Source organism: Euprymna scolopes, chromosome 36 (genome assembly GCF_053919585.1).
Source record: "Euprymna scolopes isolate OS-2025 chromosome 36, ASM5391958v1, whole genome shotgun sequence".
NCBI classification, from domain to species: Eukaryota; Metazoa; Mollusca; class Cephalopoda; order Sepiida; family Sepiolidae; genus Euprymna; species Euprymna scolopes.
Window position 1 is genome coordinate 59,953,717 of NC_136517.1, and position 20,000 is coordinate 59,973,716.

Sequence of the window (20,000 nt, forward strand, 5' to 3'; positions counted from 1 at the left end):
CAGGCGTTCGTGTTAGCTTAGATAAATACTTTTGCAGTTTTAACAAAAAAGCTACAATAATATCAGAGCGTCTCCATTTACACTGAACATCTACAGAATGTCAACATCAATATATTACATATTAATGAGTCCTCTGTGGAATTTTCACAGGTTCCGCTAATTATTATTATTATTATTAGTAGTAGTAGTAGTAGTTATATTAACCAACCACACTAGCATCCGCCATTAAAGTCATTTCCTTCTTTGGGTCGAAATGTGCCAATGATAGATTTGCTACCAAACAGCTTTTTATGTTTTAACGCCTGTTCGCAATCTTCTGCCTATAACTACTTCATGCACTTTTTTATCAAATTAGAACGGTGTTCTCACATCATATACTTTTGGGATACATACGCTATAGTAACTTCAGCCTTTCTAGCTCTAGTCTTCTTTCTTTACTATCAATAATCTGTTTTCTCTTCATTAAGAAGAACTCGCATTTTTCAGAACTCGGCTTGAATCCGTATTTTTCAATTTTCTGAAATACTGCTTTAATATAGAGTTTTACTGCGTCTCATTTTTGCTTTTCAAATATTATCTAAATATGCGATTGCATATTTCACGCATGCCAAAATTGTGTCCATTATTTGCTGGAATGGACTTCAAAAGGGAGTTTTTTAAATTCCTTCATTTCTGTTTATAGTCAAGTACTTTATTGACTTCAACTTCTGACAAATCCAATTTTGAAAATACTCTACAACCGTTTAATTTCGTGAATATCTTTTTGGGGGATGATAGTGAATATCCATGGTCTTTTAAACAGTCATTGACACCCGTCGAAAAATCAGCGCACTTGTCGGTTTTGTTATATATACTGTTGGCGACGCCCAATCCAAGTAATCGACTTATGCCATTTTTCCAACTTTTCTAATTCCTAATTTATTGCAACTGGTATCAAAAATGGTACTTTTCTGTTGGGTTTTAAATCGTTTTTATATTTTATGTTAATCCAAAGTGAACTTCTGTTTTGTGCACAAACCGAATCTTGAAAAAGAAAAGAAAACGCTTTTTAAATCTGTAATACATTTTTTAGTTTGCTTCCTCTTATTTTTATTAACGACGCTAACTTTGTTACAGAAAGAATCAATCGATAAAACATAGTTGAACAGTACAATCCAATCGAAACCGAACATATTTTGTGAACGAGAGAGTGTATATACTTTCGATGCATGACTTTGTCTCATGAACGAAATATTACAATTTAGGTCTCCTTTGAACTGTAATTTTGTACCTGATACTCCTCTGACAATCTTTTCTGTGTCCGTTAACCATAGACAACCTGTTCGTTTTTTTTTTTTGTCTTAGTCTGTATAAATCCTGAGTATCGCTTTATTGCAGGTCAATATTTTTTTAATTTTGAAATTGCTATGAAGCACAGAGAAGTGAAATTTGGTACACTGGAAGATCCTAACAAGGTGCTTTATTTCCCTGATTTTTGTAGAATTTGAACAAATATTTGTAAAATTATGCTAATTTTTCTATTTTTTGGTAATTTTAAGTGTGTATCACTTTATTGCAAGTGTCTAAAAATATATATATTTCGGTAATAAAACAATATTTTTACTTCATAGCACCTTCCTATACAATTGGTGAGCAGTGATGTCCCTAAAAAGGGCTGCTCAGTCACAAAAATCTCCGCCAGAAAGTGTCCCTATCAGATAAAGTCAGAACATTATAACATTAAGATAAGATTCTTGTCACTTATGTGTGAAACTATGACTGTGTGTTCCCAACTGATCAAATCTGAACACATCACTATACCTTCCTAGCCACAGATATTTGAGAAGTGGTTAGATATAATCCAGAACCATTGAGATATCTGTACTTCGATGGATTTAAGTGGCACAAGCTTGTACAACACCTACACCACTTGCTGAATCCCCACACATATGATCCAATGACAAGCGAAAGCAAGATGATTTGTAAATGCGTGGATCGCAGGTTTTAGTTCAGAGGTTCCGTCACACCAGTAACTCAAAGGCCCATAACTCCTAGTGGTTTAAATACCCACCAACCAACCAGAGAATTTCTATGTACTGGCACATATATATATATATATATATATATATATATATGTGTGTGGTGTGTGACTATTCATATATATATATATATATATATATATATATATATATATATATATATATATATATATAAATCAAATTTTAGTCGTTCAATGAATTTAAAAATTTGTGACGTGAAATGTTCAAGTTTCAGATCAAAGATTTTTATTATTCTATGTAAAACAAAGAGTACATTAGCAATATTTTAACTCCTTATCCTATAGAATTTCGACGTCTACTATCTCTTCAGCTCAATTATAACTATTTGCTAATATTTTCTTCTCTGAAGAGATGGTAGACATCGAAATCCTATAGGATAAGGAGTTAAAATATTGCTAATGTATTCTTTGTCTTACATAGAATAATAAAAATCTTTGATTTGAAATTTAAACATTTCATGTCATTATTTTTTTAAATTCATTGAATGACTAAAATTCGATTTATTTGCTCTATCTTGTATATCAAGCAATTGTTATTTAAGTGAGATAATACTTATAGAATGTTTCAAAGCTGCTAGATGGAGCCCATGACTGGAAGGTAGCTACTGATAACTTCACACGTTTAAACTTTTCAGTAGATGTTGTACAAACAAACCAACGCCCAGACGTTGTTTGATCAGATTTAAAGAAGTGTGTTCTCTTAGTGAAGTTCCCTCCCATTAGAATAAAGTATGGAGGCTGCACATGAGTGCAAGAATGAGTGCTATGAATCCCTTCGGTCTGAGTGTGTAAAGAAGGGCTGGTCGTGTCACGTGCTTCCCATTGAAGTTGGATGTCATGGTTTTGTAGGGTGCTCCATAGTTTCTTTCCTTACTAAGATTGGCATACATGGGCAGGCTTTGAGACATGCTTTGCAACTTCTGCAGATAACGGCCCATCAAACACCAAGTTAGATTTGATCAAAGTCATGATCCAGTTGATGACATCAAAATAGAGCGTTTTCTGGTCATTTAACAACAGACACTTTTTTATCAAGAAAATCCGTTGACTGTTCAATTCTCTGCAGTAACATCTAAGGACTGAATCTTGTAAATACTTTCAACCGATCGGAACTATTAGTTTTTCTCCCCTCCCATTATTCTGTACAGTGGCGAATGCTGGTGGTGATGGACACTAATGGTGACAGTACCATTTTAGCCACCAAAACCATGTTATCACCCTTGGTTGGCAACTGATGATTACAGGTAAAGTATGTGCATTTGCCCGTTGTATGTAGAACAAAAATATATATATATATATATATATATATATATATATATATATATATATGCGTACATATGCATACATAGTATATACACAATAAGCTTGGGTTTGACTCTCGACATCCCACGACAGGTGGGATATATTGTGAGACAGTGATGGTTTATAATCAGAATATCTTTCTTCTAGATGGTCTGTTTTGCTGGACTGACGGGCACCATATACCCTGGAGCTACTGGTTTTAAGCGTCAGTTGCTTGCTTGATGAACCCTCTCCTGTCAGTTGAACAGGTCTATCAGGTTTAATGATAAGCCACATAAAAAGGCCAGGAGTAGGACCTGATTATCCAAGGCTATAGATTTGAGCATGCCTTGGGAGTATTTCATAGGAGAGAAGGAGCTCATTCCCACTTCCACTCCCAGCAATATGACAACCATTGGACTCTCATCAAAGATCCAGATAAAATCAGAGAACGATGGATGGAGCACTTTGCTGATTTGTTTTTCAGCCCATCAACTGTAGATGAAAATGTCATTAGTGGCTTGCCTCAGCTTGACATTCTTTATCACATGGATGAGTTACTCTCACTCGATGAGGTTGTCTTAGCTATAAAAAAGAATAAAGTCAAACAGGGCACCAGTCTGCATTCCCATTGAGCTGCTTCAACACAGAGGTAAGCAAGTAACCAATGCATTACACATGCTGATCAGGAAGTCTTGACTATGTTCACCAATATCATTGGATTGGATAAATGACTTGATAGTTTCTCTCTTCAAGGGTAAAGAAACAAAATCTGATTGTGATCACCACCATGGGATAACGCTTCATAAATCAGCATGGGGGAGGCTGAGAGTCTTGTTGGATAGGATCATCGAAAACATCTATCTGTTAATTATTCCAGAGGAGTAATGCGGTTTCACTGAGGGTACTGTGGATATGATATTTACCGCAATGCAGTTGCAGGAAGAATATATTGGACAATAGATGCCACTTTATCCAGTATTTATGGACCTTACAAAGACGTTTGACATCGTAAATAAAGAGGCCTTGTGGGTAATTCTTGGGAGGATTAGATATATAACACCAAAAGATGGTGGAAGTGAGGAGGCATGGCTTTGGAAGTCTTTTTACCCGAATACGATGTTCAGCATGTTAAAAATATACCTTTTGTTGTAAAAATCCAATGGAAAAACATCTGAAGAAGTTGGTGGGGACAGGATATTTTTATGGACACATAAATTGTAAAATTGCCTTCCCACTAATGAAACAGCTGTAATGGAAAAAAATCCAAGAAATAAACGAAGGTTATAAAAAAGAAAACGTGAGTCTTTGAATTTTCAACAAAATTTTGCACTATATATATATATATATATATATATATATATATATATATATAAAATCAGAGGTTATCGTTTTCCACAGGTTGAGTAATCAATGAGGTTTAACGAGATTAATACAAGAATGCTCAATACCGAAGTAGGGCAGGGTATACTCTTTATTTATTATATTTATTACTTTTTTGTTTTTACATAAGCAATAATATGATGCTACACAGTCATGAGCATGTTTACCAGTAACTAGCTAACAAAAACATCAGCCGATACAGCTTATATGAAAGCAAAGCTTATACACTTGCAAGCTTTGCTTTCGTATGTTGCATCACCTGAAGGAAGAGGCCTCTAGTTACTAGTAACTGATCGAAACATGCTCCTGACTGTGTAGCAACAAATTACTGCTTATGTAAAAACAAATAAAGAGTATATATATATATATATATATATATATATATATATATAAAGAGATGAAGGGCCAGAATTATACAAAATGTAAATATATATAAAAACTGCCTTAATAACATTTAGATCTGAAATGAGAATGAAAGAAAAGGATATGGTAAAAAATAATTAAAAAATATTAGAAGTAGGTACGATTTGGCTCTTTTTTGTTTTCTGATGAGAAACGTTTAGCTTCGAAATGCCATGGCCTAAAGAGGTTTCCTTTTTCTTAATTTTCCCCTTTTAATTTTCCTTATTATTCTGATGACATAATAAAGTTATAAAGTTTTATTCCTCATCTTTCTTTTCAGTTAATATAACTTACTATATATATATATATATATATATATATATATATATATATATACGCAAGCACCGATCCAAGGCGATGATTGTAGGTCGAATCTCCAGCTAGGGAAAGGTGCTTGTTTAGCCGCATTGACGAGTTGTGATACAACGATACAGTACTGTATGTGGATAACGATATATATATATATATATATATATATATATTAGTTATCCACATACAGTACTGTATAATGCTTCCTATCCTAGGTTGAGCATTTAGGATGTAATATACAAATTACCATTAGCGTATGAAGCTTAGGTACTTTGGACAATGTGAAAACATTGTTAATTCCCTGCCCGCATAGCAGTAGCCGTATAGCACAATGGTTAGAAACTCCGACTGTCGTCTGGCTGATCGGGTTTCGATCCTGGCTTGAGGTAGTTGCTTGTCTAGCCGCACTGATGAGCTGTGAAACAGCGAAACAGTAATATAAGTTAAAGGTATTCAGGAGGGAAAACTCGTGAATTAAAACGATGTTATTAAGAGTGCTCAATAAGCAGAGCAAAATATAAAGAAAAACCAGACTTCTTTACAGGAACACAAGCTTTATTACGCCGCCTAAAGAAGGCTTGTGGTCTGGACGGACCACTCGTCTGAAATGTTACCATGTTCAGTGCAGTGACTAAGTAATATTTATATATGTTTCTTTTTGTTGTTGTTTTTCTGTAACCTTTCACCAACAACGTCTCTTCGCACATTAATGGTAAATTTTTCGTTTTATTAACAGAATAACCTCGATATAAAATTTAAGTTTTTAATTTCCCTCTTCCGAATCCTCCATGCTAATAACAGTATTTTGATTTTTCCATCTCCTTTACGGATTTTAATGATCATTTGATGTAATTCTTCTCCATGGAGGAAATTTCCCAGACATTTACAAATATTCGTTTTTGTTTTTTGTTTTTTAATGTTGTCGTTATTTGACGTAATTTTAAAATCAAATCTACTAACAGCAGCTTAAAATGCCAGTTTTCGTTTTAGACTTGTCACTTTCATTCGGAAGCTACTCCGTTAAAATGGTGCGCTCTTTAGAATTGCCAGAGATTTGTTCTCTATTTCCCCCCACACTTTTTTTTTGTTTGTTTTCGTTTCTTACGTTCTATTCTTAATGCTGTTATATTTGTCACGTAAAATCTTCTGCTTCAAAATATTTATTTGTGCGAGATTCGCGCCGATTCCACGACTCTCAATTAGACACGGATTTCGAAACTGTCAGAAACAGTTGTGCATATCGATAGACAATTGCTTGTATATTTGGGGGAGGGGGAGATTTGTGGCATTGTGATTATCATTATTTTTTTTAATAATTTTTTATTCGAGGTAATGTTCCTGAAAATAGGAAAATCTCTTGTTATTTACTTCCTTCCCATCGTAAGAAGATGTGACACAAGGTTAGGAAAACAGAGAAAGTCAAGTCAATAACCTAAAGGAGGAGCACTGTGGCCTAGCCAAAATTGCCTAGGTAGTCCTGTTGGTATTTCCCCGTAGGGGCGCCTCGGACAGTAAGCAATAAATTTACTCCACCCGAAAGATAAGAGGCAACAGCCTGGGCGGACGGACGTCCTAGAAATGCACAGGACCAACAATACATAATAAACAACAGAGAAAATGCCATTTCAAGAATAACTTAGACTGTTGGTTTTTTGATGCTTAAAGAAATATCCCTTACCTCCGTGCAAAACTCTTGTCTGGAACACTGCTCGTTATGATCAGTGGTAAATCTATCGTAAACTAATAAATAATCCCAGAACTTCCGGATCCTGGTCCAGATTTTCTTGGAAAGGAGGTAAGATTGTATCTGTTCTGTTGACATTAAACCATCCTCCCAGGCATGATCCTCTCTTTTGCGAGTGTAGTTTTTTTTTCTTTTTTTTTTACTTCGGAATCACTACTAATCAAGGCATAAAGGCCACTCGAGGATAAAGGTTAATGAATGTAAGGTGGCGGTGTAGTAATCACTTATGATGTAAATTGGGTAGAATTTGATTATTTATGAGGACGGCTTAACAGGAACTTGTTTACATTAGATTTGAAGGCAACTATGTTGGATTCAACCGGGAAGCATGCCAGGAGAACAGCATTCCAAAGGCGGGCAGTTCTGGGAAAGAAGCTTTGTTTATGAAATCTGTGTTTACATTTAGGCACAGATAGAGAGCGGGGAAAATCATATAGAGTGGTTGTAGCTAGTCGAGTGTTTTTTTGAAAGTTTAGCAGGGGGGATCATAGATTTGAGTTCAGGTGAGCATTTGTTATGAAAATAGCGATAGAGCAAAGACAGGCTCACAACGTCTCTTTTGTGGGAAAGAGTTTGCAGGGAAGAGAAAATTGCATGAACTACGAGGTTTTGAACTCTATCAAGGCAGGATAGGGCGTAGGTGTTAGTTTGCCATAAATCTACTCATCCAGGCAGTTCCATGCTCTTCACTGTCTCGATTTTTCTAGTTTCTTTGTATGAATCCAAAGATTCTATTGTGTTGGCATTGGTTACCCTGATATTTTACTAGTTAGAATTTTTTTTTGCAAATTGTTTCACGTTATCCATATGTATGATGTGACCTCACTTTTCTTTTGTATTTGTATGGGACATCCGGAGTATGCCACTGAGTGACACCAAGGCAGCAATAAAAGTCTGTCTTTAAGACTTACATCACACATTTATTGTATTATTCTCATATAATTTCTTCCCATGCAACGCATGTCCTCAGCCCTTACTTTCATTACTAAACATTATATTTTGTACACATGCTTGATGGATTCTTCCCTTGATCGACAATGGTAACGTAACGCAGCCCTGGAACATTGTATGCTCACTTGCAAAGGAGACCAAGAACAGAAAAAAACTTCAAGTTTTTTTTTCATTGTACAACGACATTTCCTCATTCTCTTGTTACCGCTATGAGGTCCCTCACATAATCGTCTTCTCGAACATCATTCACGCCTCTTACATGATTTCAAACATTTTTCCTGTCTCTAACGTGATCTCCTTTTTTTAAACTCTTTATTTTTCTCTATTGATGACGTCATTTTGCATTCATTTGCATATGTGTGTGCGCACTGTTACACTAACACTCTGTTGTTTAGTAATGGCAGAAGTTCTTTGAACTTACTCCACCCACTAACCCTAAACCTAATCCTAACTCCTGCAATCATGCTAACAGCTGTTCCTCCCTGTGCTCAAATCATATCACCAAGGTAACAAAACTTCTGAACAACTTCAATATCATTGACATTCAAATATACTTTCTCTTGGGTGTAGAGCCATTCTCAAAATAGGAAAATACTATTCCAAGCAAAAAATGGCAGCATAAATCCAGTCAGAGAAGCTTTTCCAGGTAAAAAAAATTAATCCAGTCAGGATCAGCAGAATGTTTGCTCTTGTCAAGAAAATTATGAATGAAGAATTCCATATATTTTATAAAGTGATTCTGGCCTCTGATTGGTTAATTTTTATTACTCATGGTTTTAAATAGAATCGCCCAAATATTTGCAGTTATACTCTTAACATGCTTATCATTTGAGTAAGGTGGGTTTTTCCACTACTTGGAGAGCTGGGTAAAAATGTCAATTGAGAATCTGTTCTCAGCAATCAGCTCGACAGATGCAGGGCCAGGAACTGGCTCAGTACCAGACGTCACTTTCCAGGCCTTGTCACCCAGCTTTTGGGTCGAGTAAGTTCATGGCTTACTGCCTGAGGAATCCCTGTCAGAGAATGCCGACGGGGCTGTCCAGGCAATTTTTTGCCAAGTTAGAGGGCCTCTTTTTTAGAGGCACTGAGTCGACATTCCCTACTTTCCGACCTTGTGTCACATTATTCTTTGGTGGGAAAAATGATACCAAAAATATTACAGCACTTTCTCCACATCTGAGTTCTCATCCAACTTTATTGTCTTCTACTTCTTACACACATATCACAGGTTATCATCTCTTGTCATATTTCTAGTCATCATCATATTGTATGAATCCAAAGATTCTGTTGTGTTGGCATTGGTTACCCTGATATTTTACTAGTTAGAATATTTTCGAAAAAGACATTGGATACTTTCAGCAGGGACCATGTAAAATTACTCACATCCTAACTGAAAGTGATTTTGTGGAATGAACTGGACTCGAACCTGGGACACTCAGGTTATCAATCTGTATCATTAACCATTCAAACACTGTCACCTCGTCAAGGCATACTTGTACAGGGTGGATCGATAAATTTGTCGCTCTAGAAACGACAACATGATTCCATTTCCGTTTTTTTTTTGCTGCTGCAAACCATCTACTAGTTGGCTAGTTGTGTACAAATCTCAAGAGCGATAGGAGCTTTCTATCAGTTCTGAAAGTGATACAATGTTCAATGAGCAAGATCGGAGATGCACCGCTGCACAACTAATGATCCAAGTTATGATAACAGGACCATTGCCAGCACCCTCAAAATGCAAATCTGAACAGTTCAATGCTTAAGGACACAGCTCAATGAAGTTTCCGGTCATGGTTATAGTCTTTGGGGTGATTTCAAGTGAGGGTCACATCATGCTACCTCAAATCTTTGAAGTCGGCTTGAAAATCAATACAAAAGTGTACCTGGATGTGTTGAAGAGTGTGCTGATCCCCTAGTACAATCAGGTGAGTGCTGGCAGACTCCTGGTTTGGCAGTAGGACTTAGTGCCAGCCCAAAAGTCCAAAGAGGTTTGGCTTCAGAAGGAGTGCTACAACTTTGTACCCTTCTCTGACTGGCCCCCTCCTCTTCTGACCTGAACTTGCTGGACTACTTTGTTTGGTCATATATCAGGAACATCACCAACATGACTTCTCATAACACCAAAGCCAGCCTGATTGCCACTATTTGCTGAGTATTTGCCGAGCTCCTGCCAGTGCTTGTGAAAAAGGCATGTTCCCAATCAAGCGGCGAGAGAAGCTGAAGGTGGCTACATTGAATAGATGTGAACTCTACTATATAATCAAGTTACCTCAATTGATTTTTCAATAAAAGTTTTAAAATAAAGCTGTAGCGTTGTTTTCTTTAGGACGACAAATTTATCGTTCCACCATGTCATAATAACAACAGGTTCATTGTATACCCAATGCTTACATGTAAAGCCGAGTTGTTGTTTTTTTATCCTTTTGAGATGAAGCTTCATAATTTTTTGCAGACTATTATCCATATATCTTTGTAGTTGTCGTTTCACCACTTTTCTTCTGGCCTTCTTCAGATGATTTTCGGTGACAAAAAAGTAATTAGTACCTTCCATAGTTGTTGTTGTTGTCTCACCACATTTTCGCCAACTAATCCTCTGACCTGCTTAGGTAGAATTAAAACCACTATCTTCATCCAATGTTCACTTGGAACCGAGTTTGAAGCCATGTTTAATTTCAAAACAGTTTCCGATGGTTCGTTGTTCAATACAAGTCCTGGAGTTGACTGGTTTTCAGTAGACAGTTGTTTTGTACAGGTTCCTGACTTCATAATTTTGTAGCCACAGAGCAAACGATTCTTTCCGTGTTTACACGAAGAAAACATATGCAAGGTTGTTAAAGAAAAAAGTTTAATTTTTATGGAGCAATTCTCGTTTCTGATTGGTTGGTAGCAGAACGTAAATTAATTTGATTCGTCAGTTCCTAGCAGCATCGTTTATAAATAGAATCTTCCAACTGTGAGGGACCATACTCCCATTATAAATGATGGGGATGAGTCCCCTAGCGGCTTCAGCTGCAGGGAGACTGGGTAGAGTACTCGTCAAGGATCCATTCTTGACACTCAGCCCGACAGGTGCGGACCAAGAACTGGCCCAGTACCTATCGGACTGAGGTACACCCCCTTGGTATCACTCTGGAGGTCCATCCTCCCAGGCATTGCTACTTGGCTTTCAGGTGAGGCAAGTTTATTGTTGTCGCCTGAGGCACCCCGACCGGGGAATGCCAACGGGGATGCCCAGGCAATTTTTGTTGAGGCTAGAGTGCCCATCCTTTAGGGGAGCTTGCCCATTCTCCACCGCCTGACCTTGTGTCACACTTTGGTGCAGTGGACACCAAACAAATATGTACCCCCATTATGTATCAAATACTGCAACACTTAACGCGTCTATCCACTGTGCTACACGGTGAAACAGCAACAACTATGAAGATGAGGATAACACTATGCAAAAAAATGCTTACAAGTAAAACTGAGTTGCTACCAACTCGCTTTCCACAAACTGAACCGAGCAATTTTTCTCTTTCCATAGCTTTTGCAGAACTTCAACCACTGATCATCACGTGGCATTAAATAATCTAAAAAGACTTCAAATGCTGTAAAAATAATCAAATAAAACCAATCTTGAATCATTTAATAATAGAGATTGTGTTTACACATTAAATAGCCTCAAAAAATGGTTGATATGCCGTAAGGCTAACAAGGCACAATACAAAATAAAAAAATGAATTGGTAATACATGGTTTGGTATTAGATCTCATGAGCTACGTCAGCTTCCTTTGAAGAAATTCTCGAGCGTTCCACGTTGCTTAACTTTAATAATCTTAACGAGAACCATTGTGAAAACACAATTATGCCAATACGAACTATAATTGGCTTACTTCTAAGTGGTCTAAATTTCAAATCTTCTGTGTCAGCACAATTGGCCGTGACAAATTTTATTATCATGACTCATGAGATTATCTCCCTTTAATTAAGCCATCCAAACGAGTTGATTCGATTTCTCCACCTCCGTTGGTTCATGGCTTTTATGGCTGGCCTTGCAAGTTAGTGCGTGTTTAGGCGTTAACTTTACTGGCCGTCTTACATTTATTGGTGTCTCTATAATGGCCTCTCACCTTTTCTTTCTGATTCCAGGATCACCTTTGTTACATATGGAATGCCATAGTTACTTCTGAAAATATTCTCATATACATTTTAGGGTAAGACATTTATTATGCTATTAAAATAATAATAATAATAATATGCTCCTTCAGTGGCCAGCATGGAGTACTCAGTTGTCATCCTGTGAATATTGGCTTCTCTTCTAATTTCAACACCGACACAGAACACATAAGTATTCCCTCTAATTTCAGGTATCAAAATAATTCAGATGAAACACAGGAGTACCAAAGTAATCAACATCGACCAAAACACTAAAGGAAGAAATGGACAAAAAAAGAGAATAGTCTAATGAAATGCTATTACAGAAATCACCCCAAAGACCAAGGATATCGCAAACGGATGAAAGAGTTATGGGACATGTCCAATAACTACCATACATGAGAATAAAGATTGTAGACCAAGCGAAACTTATCCTCAAGAGAGGCTGGCTTTTAAATCTAGAACTGAGTGAAATATTAGGTTGGTGCAAAAATAATGTCGTTTATTGATGTATGCATATCTGATAAAAAAAATGACATTATTTATGCACCAACCATATTATACAAATGATGGAACAGACGAAGAAACGCCCTTCGATGGGGCCCCAAACAGAAGATCTGCAAAACTTAGATACAAGAAACACAGAAACCAAAATCTATGAAACAACGGAATTTAATGCAAATGAATTAGCTGAAGTAAAAAACATCAGGTAAATTATGAATGAGGAAAAAACAAAACTTCCATCACTAAAAAACCAAAAGTGGAAAAAACTAAAAGCTGAAAAAAGAGAATGTGGACAAATTCCTCGCATACATCCGAGCAGATACCATTACAGACGTAAACAATTTAACTTATGCTCAGGTGAAGACAGTAAGTATGAAGTTTAAAGTAGAAAAAATGATGGAGGAAGAAAGAAAACCAACAAAACCTGGATGGGAATTGAGGCTGGAAATCCAGATCCACAAATTAAAGAAAGAAGTCAAAGTGATAAACAAGATGAAAACGACTAGCGGATGATCGAAAAGTAAAAATGTGACCGATGAGGAGAGGCTCAACAAGAAATAGAAGGAAGTGAAGGAAAAAATAGTAGCAAAAGAATGGAGATTAAGACGATACCAATAAAAATATGCAAACAAAACAGGACCTTTGAAAATAATGAAAGCCAATTCTACCAAAATGTGGGTGGAGGAAAAACAAAAACAGAACAACTGGGCCCGACAGAAAAGAAATGTTAGTGGAGCCGGATGTGGGAACAACGAAAGGCTCATAATAGAAATGCAGAATGGCTGAAAGAAATGAAAGAAAAGAAAGAGTCACAGCAAATCGAAGAAGGAACAGGGAATGAAATCAGCAAGGAAACCCTCAATACAACCCTGCTAAAAATGGCCAACTGGAGAGCACCAGGTCATGACGGAATACATGCCTATTGGTTTAAGAAATTCACAAAACTACATGAAAAGTTAGTTCAGTAGTTGAAAAGATGCATCCACGAAGCACATGTACCAAAATGAATGACCAAAGGTAGAACCACATTGGTGCAAAAAGACACAGAAAAGGGGACCATCCCCAGCACTTACACACCTATAACCTGTTTACCTACAATGTGGAAAGTACTGACTGCACAACTGAGGGAACAAATGTATCATTCTCTTCATAACTGAGCACTACTCCCAGAGGAACAGAAAGGATGCCAGAAAGGAAAAAGAGGAACACATAAACCAAAGAATTTTGAAGGAGGTTAAAAGTAGAAAAAAGAACTTAGCCAGGGCATGGATAGTCTGTAAGAAAGCATCTGACAGAATCCTGCAAACATGGATAATAGAATTCCTGGGAATGTACAAAATATCAGGTAAGATAATCAATTCGATAGAAAATGCAATGAGAACATGGAGACTTGAACTGACAGCTGATGGACAATACATAACTGAAATCAAAATACAAAGAGGAATCTGTTAGACACCTTAGTTCCTTCACAGAGTAAGCAACTGGAATAGTCTCTGTTGATCGGAGACTTCTTCTGTTAACCTCTTGTGATTAAGTTATGTCTTGGAAGAGAGCCCACTTGTGCTTCTGCATACAAAGCATCTGCAACAAAAGAGGGAACTAGAGACACTTTAACAGAATCTTCCAAGGTGATTTCCTATCACCATTACTGTACATTAGTCATGATGCCCTGGAACAATATACTAAAAAAATGCCAAGCAAGATAAAGTTCTCTAACACAGAAGAAAGAATGACTCACCTAATGTACATGGATGACCTGAAACTGTTTGCAAAAACAAAGGCAGAACTAGAAACTGCTGACTATGAGGAAAACTGGAAGCAACAGAATGTATAGTACTGCGCAATAAAACAGAGATGAAGGCACTAGCTGAACGTGAAGCTACAAATACTTGGGAGTGCTGGAAGCAGACACCATCAAAACAACGGAAATTAAAGAATAAATTGAAAAGGAATACCTCAGAAGAACAAAGAAAATTCCTGGAAACCAAACTAAACAGTCGAAACCTAATTAAAAGAATAAACACTGGGCCGTTTATAAGCTGGCCACAAAAAGAACAGAGACAACTCGATCAGAAGACCAAAACTCATGACTATGCACAATGCACTACACCCAAAGGATGATACTGACTGACTACATGTGAAAAGGGGAAGCGGGCTGGTCGGTATAAGAGACTGTGTAAATAACACAAAAAAAAAAAAGATTACAAAAATACATAATTCAGAACACTAAAAAGAATAATTACTGTAGCAAAAGACAAGAAACAAACAATATAGAAAAAGAGACAAGGAATAAGACAAGGAGAGAAACATGGGAAGAGAAACAGCTACATGTTTATGAGGACGATTCATAAGAATTACAAAAGACGAGATTAACGAAAACACTTGGAAATGGCTACAAAAAGAAAACCTAAACAGAGAAACTGAATCCCTAATAAAAGCCGCACAAAATAACACAATTAAAACCAACCACATCAGAGCAAGGATCAACAAGAAACAAGAATACAGCAAATGCAGACTCTGCGAACAAAGAGACGAACGATAAACAACATAAGAGGTGAATGCAGCAAACTAGCCCAAAAAGGATATAAAAATAAACACGATCAAGTGGGGAAGGCAGTACATTGGCAATTATGCAAACAATTGTATCTTGAACACAAAAACAAATGATACAAACACAAACCGGCATTAATGCTGGAAAATGGAAGTCACAAGATCCTATGGGACATGCATATACAAACAGATAAACCCATCCATGCAAGAAGACCAGATGTCATAATAGTAAACAAGAAGGAAAAGTTCTGCTGGATTGTAGATTTTGCCGTTCCAGTAGACCACAGAGTGAAGATCAAGGAGACAGAGAAGCGGAGCAAATACACAGACCAGACCAGAGAGCTCAAAAGGATATCGAAAATGAAGAAAGTCAAGATAACACCAGGAGCACTAGGAGCAATACTGAAAAACTTTGAAAAAAGCGTGGGAGAGATTGGAATCAGAGGGGTGGCCAAGGATATACAACAGATAACAATGAAAACTGCAGAAATATTAAGGAAAACCTTTGAATGTGTAGACTAACACCACACATAAACGACACACAAACTGGGCACAGAAACGGCTGCAGATGTAAATCACAAAGGAATATCACATGGAATCATGAAAACTGAAACTGTATAATTGTAAGGTACCCTCCTTTTGTATGTGTGTGTGTGTGTGTGTGTGTGTGTGTGTGTGTGTGTGTGTGTGTGTGTGTGTGTGTGTGTGTGACCATAAACTGGCACCACACCAAATAATGAGGGTCAAGGAGGATGGAAAGACCGAGAAGAGAAAGCACTGCTGACTGAGTGATAGAGGACTAGGACCTTGTGAAGTGAAAATCAATGAGCACTGCCAACAAGAAACCAATGGTAAGCAGTTGTCGTGATAACATAAATTCTTTTGCAAAGGTTATCAAAAGAGGTGGAGAGTACTGAAAATCTTGGGAGACTTGTTGTCACTCAGACTCCAAGGAAGACCACCAGTTGTTCTCAAAGAGCAATTTTTGATGATGGCTTGTGTTTCTACTACGAGGAGAGGAGCCGGTGAGAGAACGGTACAAAATACATAATAATAAGACAGCTGCACACAACAACTTGATTAGAACTAATCACATCAAAACTAAAATAGAGAAACAGTGAACAAAGAAACAAAATGATAAACTATATAATAACTGACTGCAGCAAACTAATTCAAAAGGAATTAAAGGGCAGGCATGTCCGTGTAAGGAAAACAGTGCTCTGGAGGCTCTGCAAATGACAGCACCTTGAACGTGCAGACAAATTGTGCAAACACTGAAGACAATAAAAATTACAAAATTATCTGAGACACAAACAGATACACTCATCTAAGCAGCCGAATATCATCATTGTTAGCAAGAAGGAAAGAAACTGACAAATTATAGATTTTGCCGTCACATCTAGTAAAGTTCAAAGAGACAGAAAAACAAAGTAAATACACAGATTTTACAAGAAAACTGAAAAGAATATGAAATATGAAGAAAGGCGGTATAATACCAGTAATTGTAGGAGCACTAGGAACAATTCCCCAAAACTTGAAAAAATAAAATAGGAAAATTGGAATCAAAGATTGCGAACAGCAATGATAAGTACAACTGAAAATTTAAGGAAAATCCTTGAATGCTGAAACCAACCAACATACATTATAAATACTAATAAGCCACAATAAAAGTGCAACAGAAAAAAGCAATCAAAGAGAACTGAAACTGTAAAACCTATGGTATATAAATTTAAAAATGAATAAATAAATAAATAAAATAAAAAATAAATAAAAATAAAATAACAAAATAATAATAAAAATAAAATTAAAATAAAATAGAAAAAAATAAAAGTAAAAATGAAAATAAAATAATAAAATAAAAAATAAACAAATGAATGAAAATAAAAATTTGAATGAATAATAAAAATAAATAAATAATAAAAATAAATAAATAAATAATAAAATAAAATAAAAAATAAAGAAATGAATAATAAAGAAAATTAAAAAAATATTTAAATAAAGAAATCAATAGCAATATAAATAAAAATGAAAGATAAACCAAAATTAAAAATAAAAGATAAAAATAAAACTAAATATAAAATAAAAATAAATAAATAAATCAATAAAAATAAAGACTAAAAATAAAAATGAAAAATAAAATATAAAAATAAAAATAAAAATAAAACAATTTTATGTAGATAGATAAAATAATAATAATAATAATAATAACCCCTATACCCTTGCCCTCTCTCAATATTTTTTTCGTGTGTGTGTGTGTTTCACCAAAGCTGACGCCACATGAAATAAGTGAAGAGGGTAAAGGAGAATGGAAAAAACAAGGAGTGAAAGCACTAGCCAGACCTCTGCTGGATGAGTGCAAAGAGAACTGGGACTTTAGGGAGGCTTTTTGCCACCCAAATTCCAGTAAAGACCAATGGTCGTCGCTGATGAGAAATCAATGGTAAACGGCTGTTACTATAACACAAATTTATCTGCAATGGTTATCAGAAAAGGTGGAGAGTACTGGAAATCTGGATAGACTCCAAACTCCAGAAAATACCAGAGGTTGTTCTCAAAGAGATATCTTTAATGATGGCCTATGTGACTACTCCTAGTGAGTAAAAAAAGACAAAACAACAACAACAATAATAATAATAATAATAGTAATACAGAGTGACCCAAAAAAACGGGCCCCAACTCTAATTAGGCCCCGTTTCTTAGTGTTTTGTCCGAATGAAATGAAACTTTGGTAACTAGTTTATTATATTCAAAACATCACATCAAAACACAAGGGTCTTTGGCCTTTTTTTTCTCCGTTGACTGTAAAATGCTCAGAAAAACAATTGAATGTCCCGTTTTTTTTTTTGGGGGGGGAGGGGGGTCACCCTGTAATAATGGGTATATATGCTGATGACACCATGCTCTATAACAGACACGACAAGAAAACAAATGAACACATATCTAAAGAAATGGCAGAAACACTAGAGGATGACCTTCAATCTGGAGTGGAATGGAGACAAAAATGGATAGTCACATTCAATGCTACCAAGACTAAGCTTATTTCCTTTAATAATTACAAGAAACCTTCTCTACCACGAATAGCAATGGCCAAAGACTCTTTATCTGAAAGTATTTCTTTAAACTCTTCAACCTAACGTTCACAGGAAACATGAGTTGGAACAATTACATTGAGAGCATTGCCAGGACCGCTGCGAAGAAGGTAGGCTCTCTCTATCATACTAGAAAGCTACTAACACCCAAAAGTATCCTGTAAATCTATAAGGTCACCATTCGCCCATGTATGGAGTATTGTTGTCATATTTGTGCTGGTGCATCTGCTACTAGTCTCTCGCTCCTAGACAAGGTTCAAAAGAGAGTCACCAACCTTATAGGTCCTGAACTGTCATCTAAGCTTCAGCCTCTGTCCCATCGACGAAATGTTGCAGCCTTTTGCTTGTTCTACAAGCATTTTAATGGTGAATGCTCTAACGAACTGCAAGCACTTATACCCCCTCGACGTAAATACTCTCGACAAACCTGCGAGCAGCTAAATCCCACCCCTACACAATAGAGATCCCTAGATGTAAGAGAGCTTTCTACTCCAGTAGTTTCTTCCCCTCCCCCCAAACCACTAGACTGGAATTCCTTTCTGGGTCCATGCTTCCCCAACAGTACTGACATGTAGCTTATGTCTCTGATAGTATCCCCCTACACCAAAGTGGAAATGTGCCTTGTTTGGGGTAAAAAGTGAAATAAAAATAATAATAATTATATATATATATATATATATATATATATATATATATATACACTAGCAAAAGTACCCATCGTGGACTGGGTTCAAAAACAGTCTACAGAAAATGGACTCTGATATATGAAAGTATGATAGGTTATGAAAAGGAAGGGTTGTAAATTTGGGGGTATCAAAACCAAAGCAAAATATGATGAAAGTAAAAATAAAATAGATAAGCCCCATAATTTATTATACCATACCTGTTCACACTGAAACACTTATCACAATATTCTGTGGATCTATATTAAAAAACCTTGTTAAACTTTGTGACATATTTTCATTCTATGGAGGTCAGGTGCGAACGAACACCCCATAATTTTATTATACCATATTTCTTCAAACTGAAACATAATTATCAAAGCATACTTACGCAGATAGATATGAAAAGTCTTTATTAAAGTTTGTGCCTATTTCCATTCTATGGAGGCCAGGCGCGAACGCAGACCCCACCATTTTATTATACTATCCCTATTTAAATTAAAACATACTTATCAAAGTATTCTCATGTACATCTATATCAAAAACACTTGTAAACGTTTTTTGTAATTTTAACATGTTTTATTTCCATACTTTGTGGACCAGGCGCGAATGCAGACCCCACAATTTTAATTAAACACCGTTCTGCCAGATCAAACCGACCCATTCCTGTGTCTCGATACATCTTCTATCATTATATGTAATCAGTTTTTTAAAATAGTCAACCATATAGGAGCCTATTCGTGACCAGACCCACACACAGACATTCAGCTTTATATTATAGAAGATATATATATATATATATATATATATATATATATATATATATATATATATATATATATATACATATATATATATATATATGACTACTTCATTTAATCACATAAATTAATATACGAAAGTATTATTTTATGCGTAAACTTTAAGTATTTACTTCAACAGTGCTCAATACA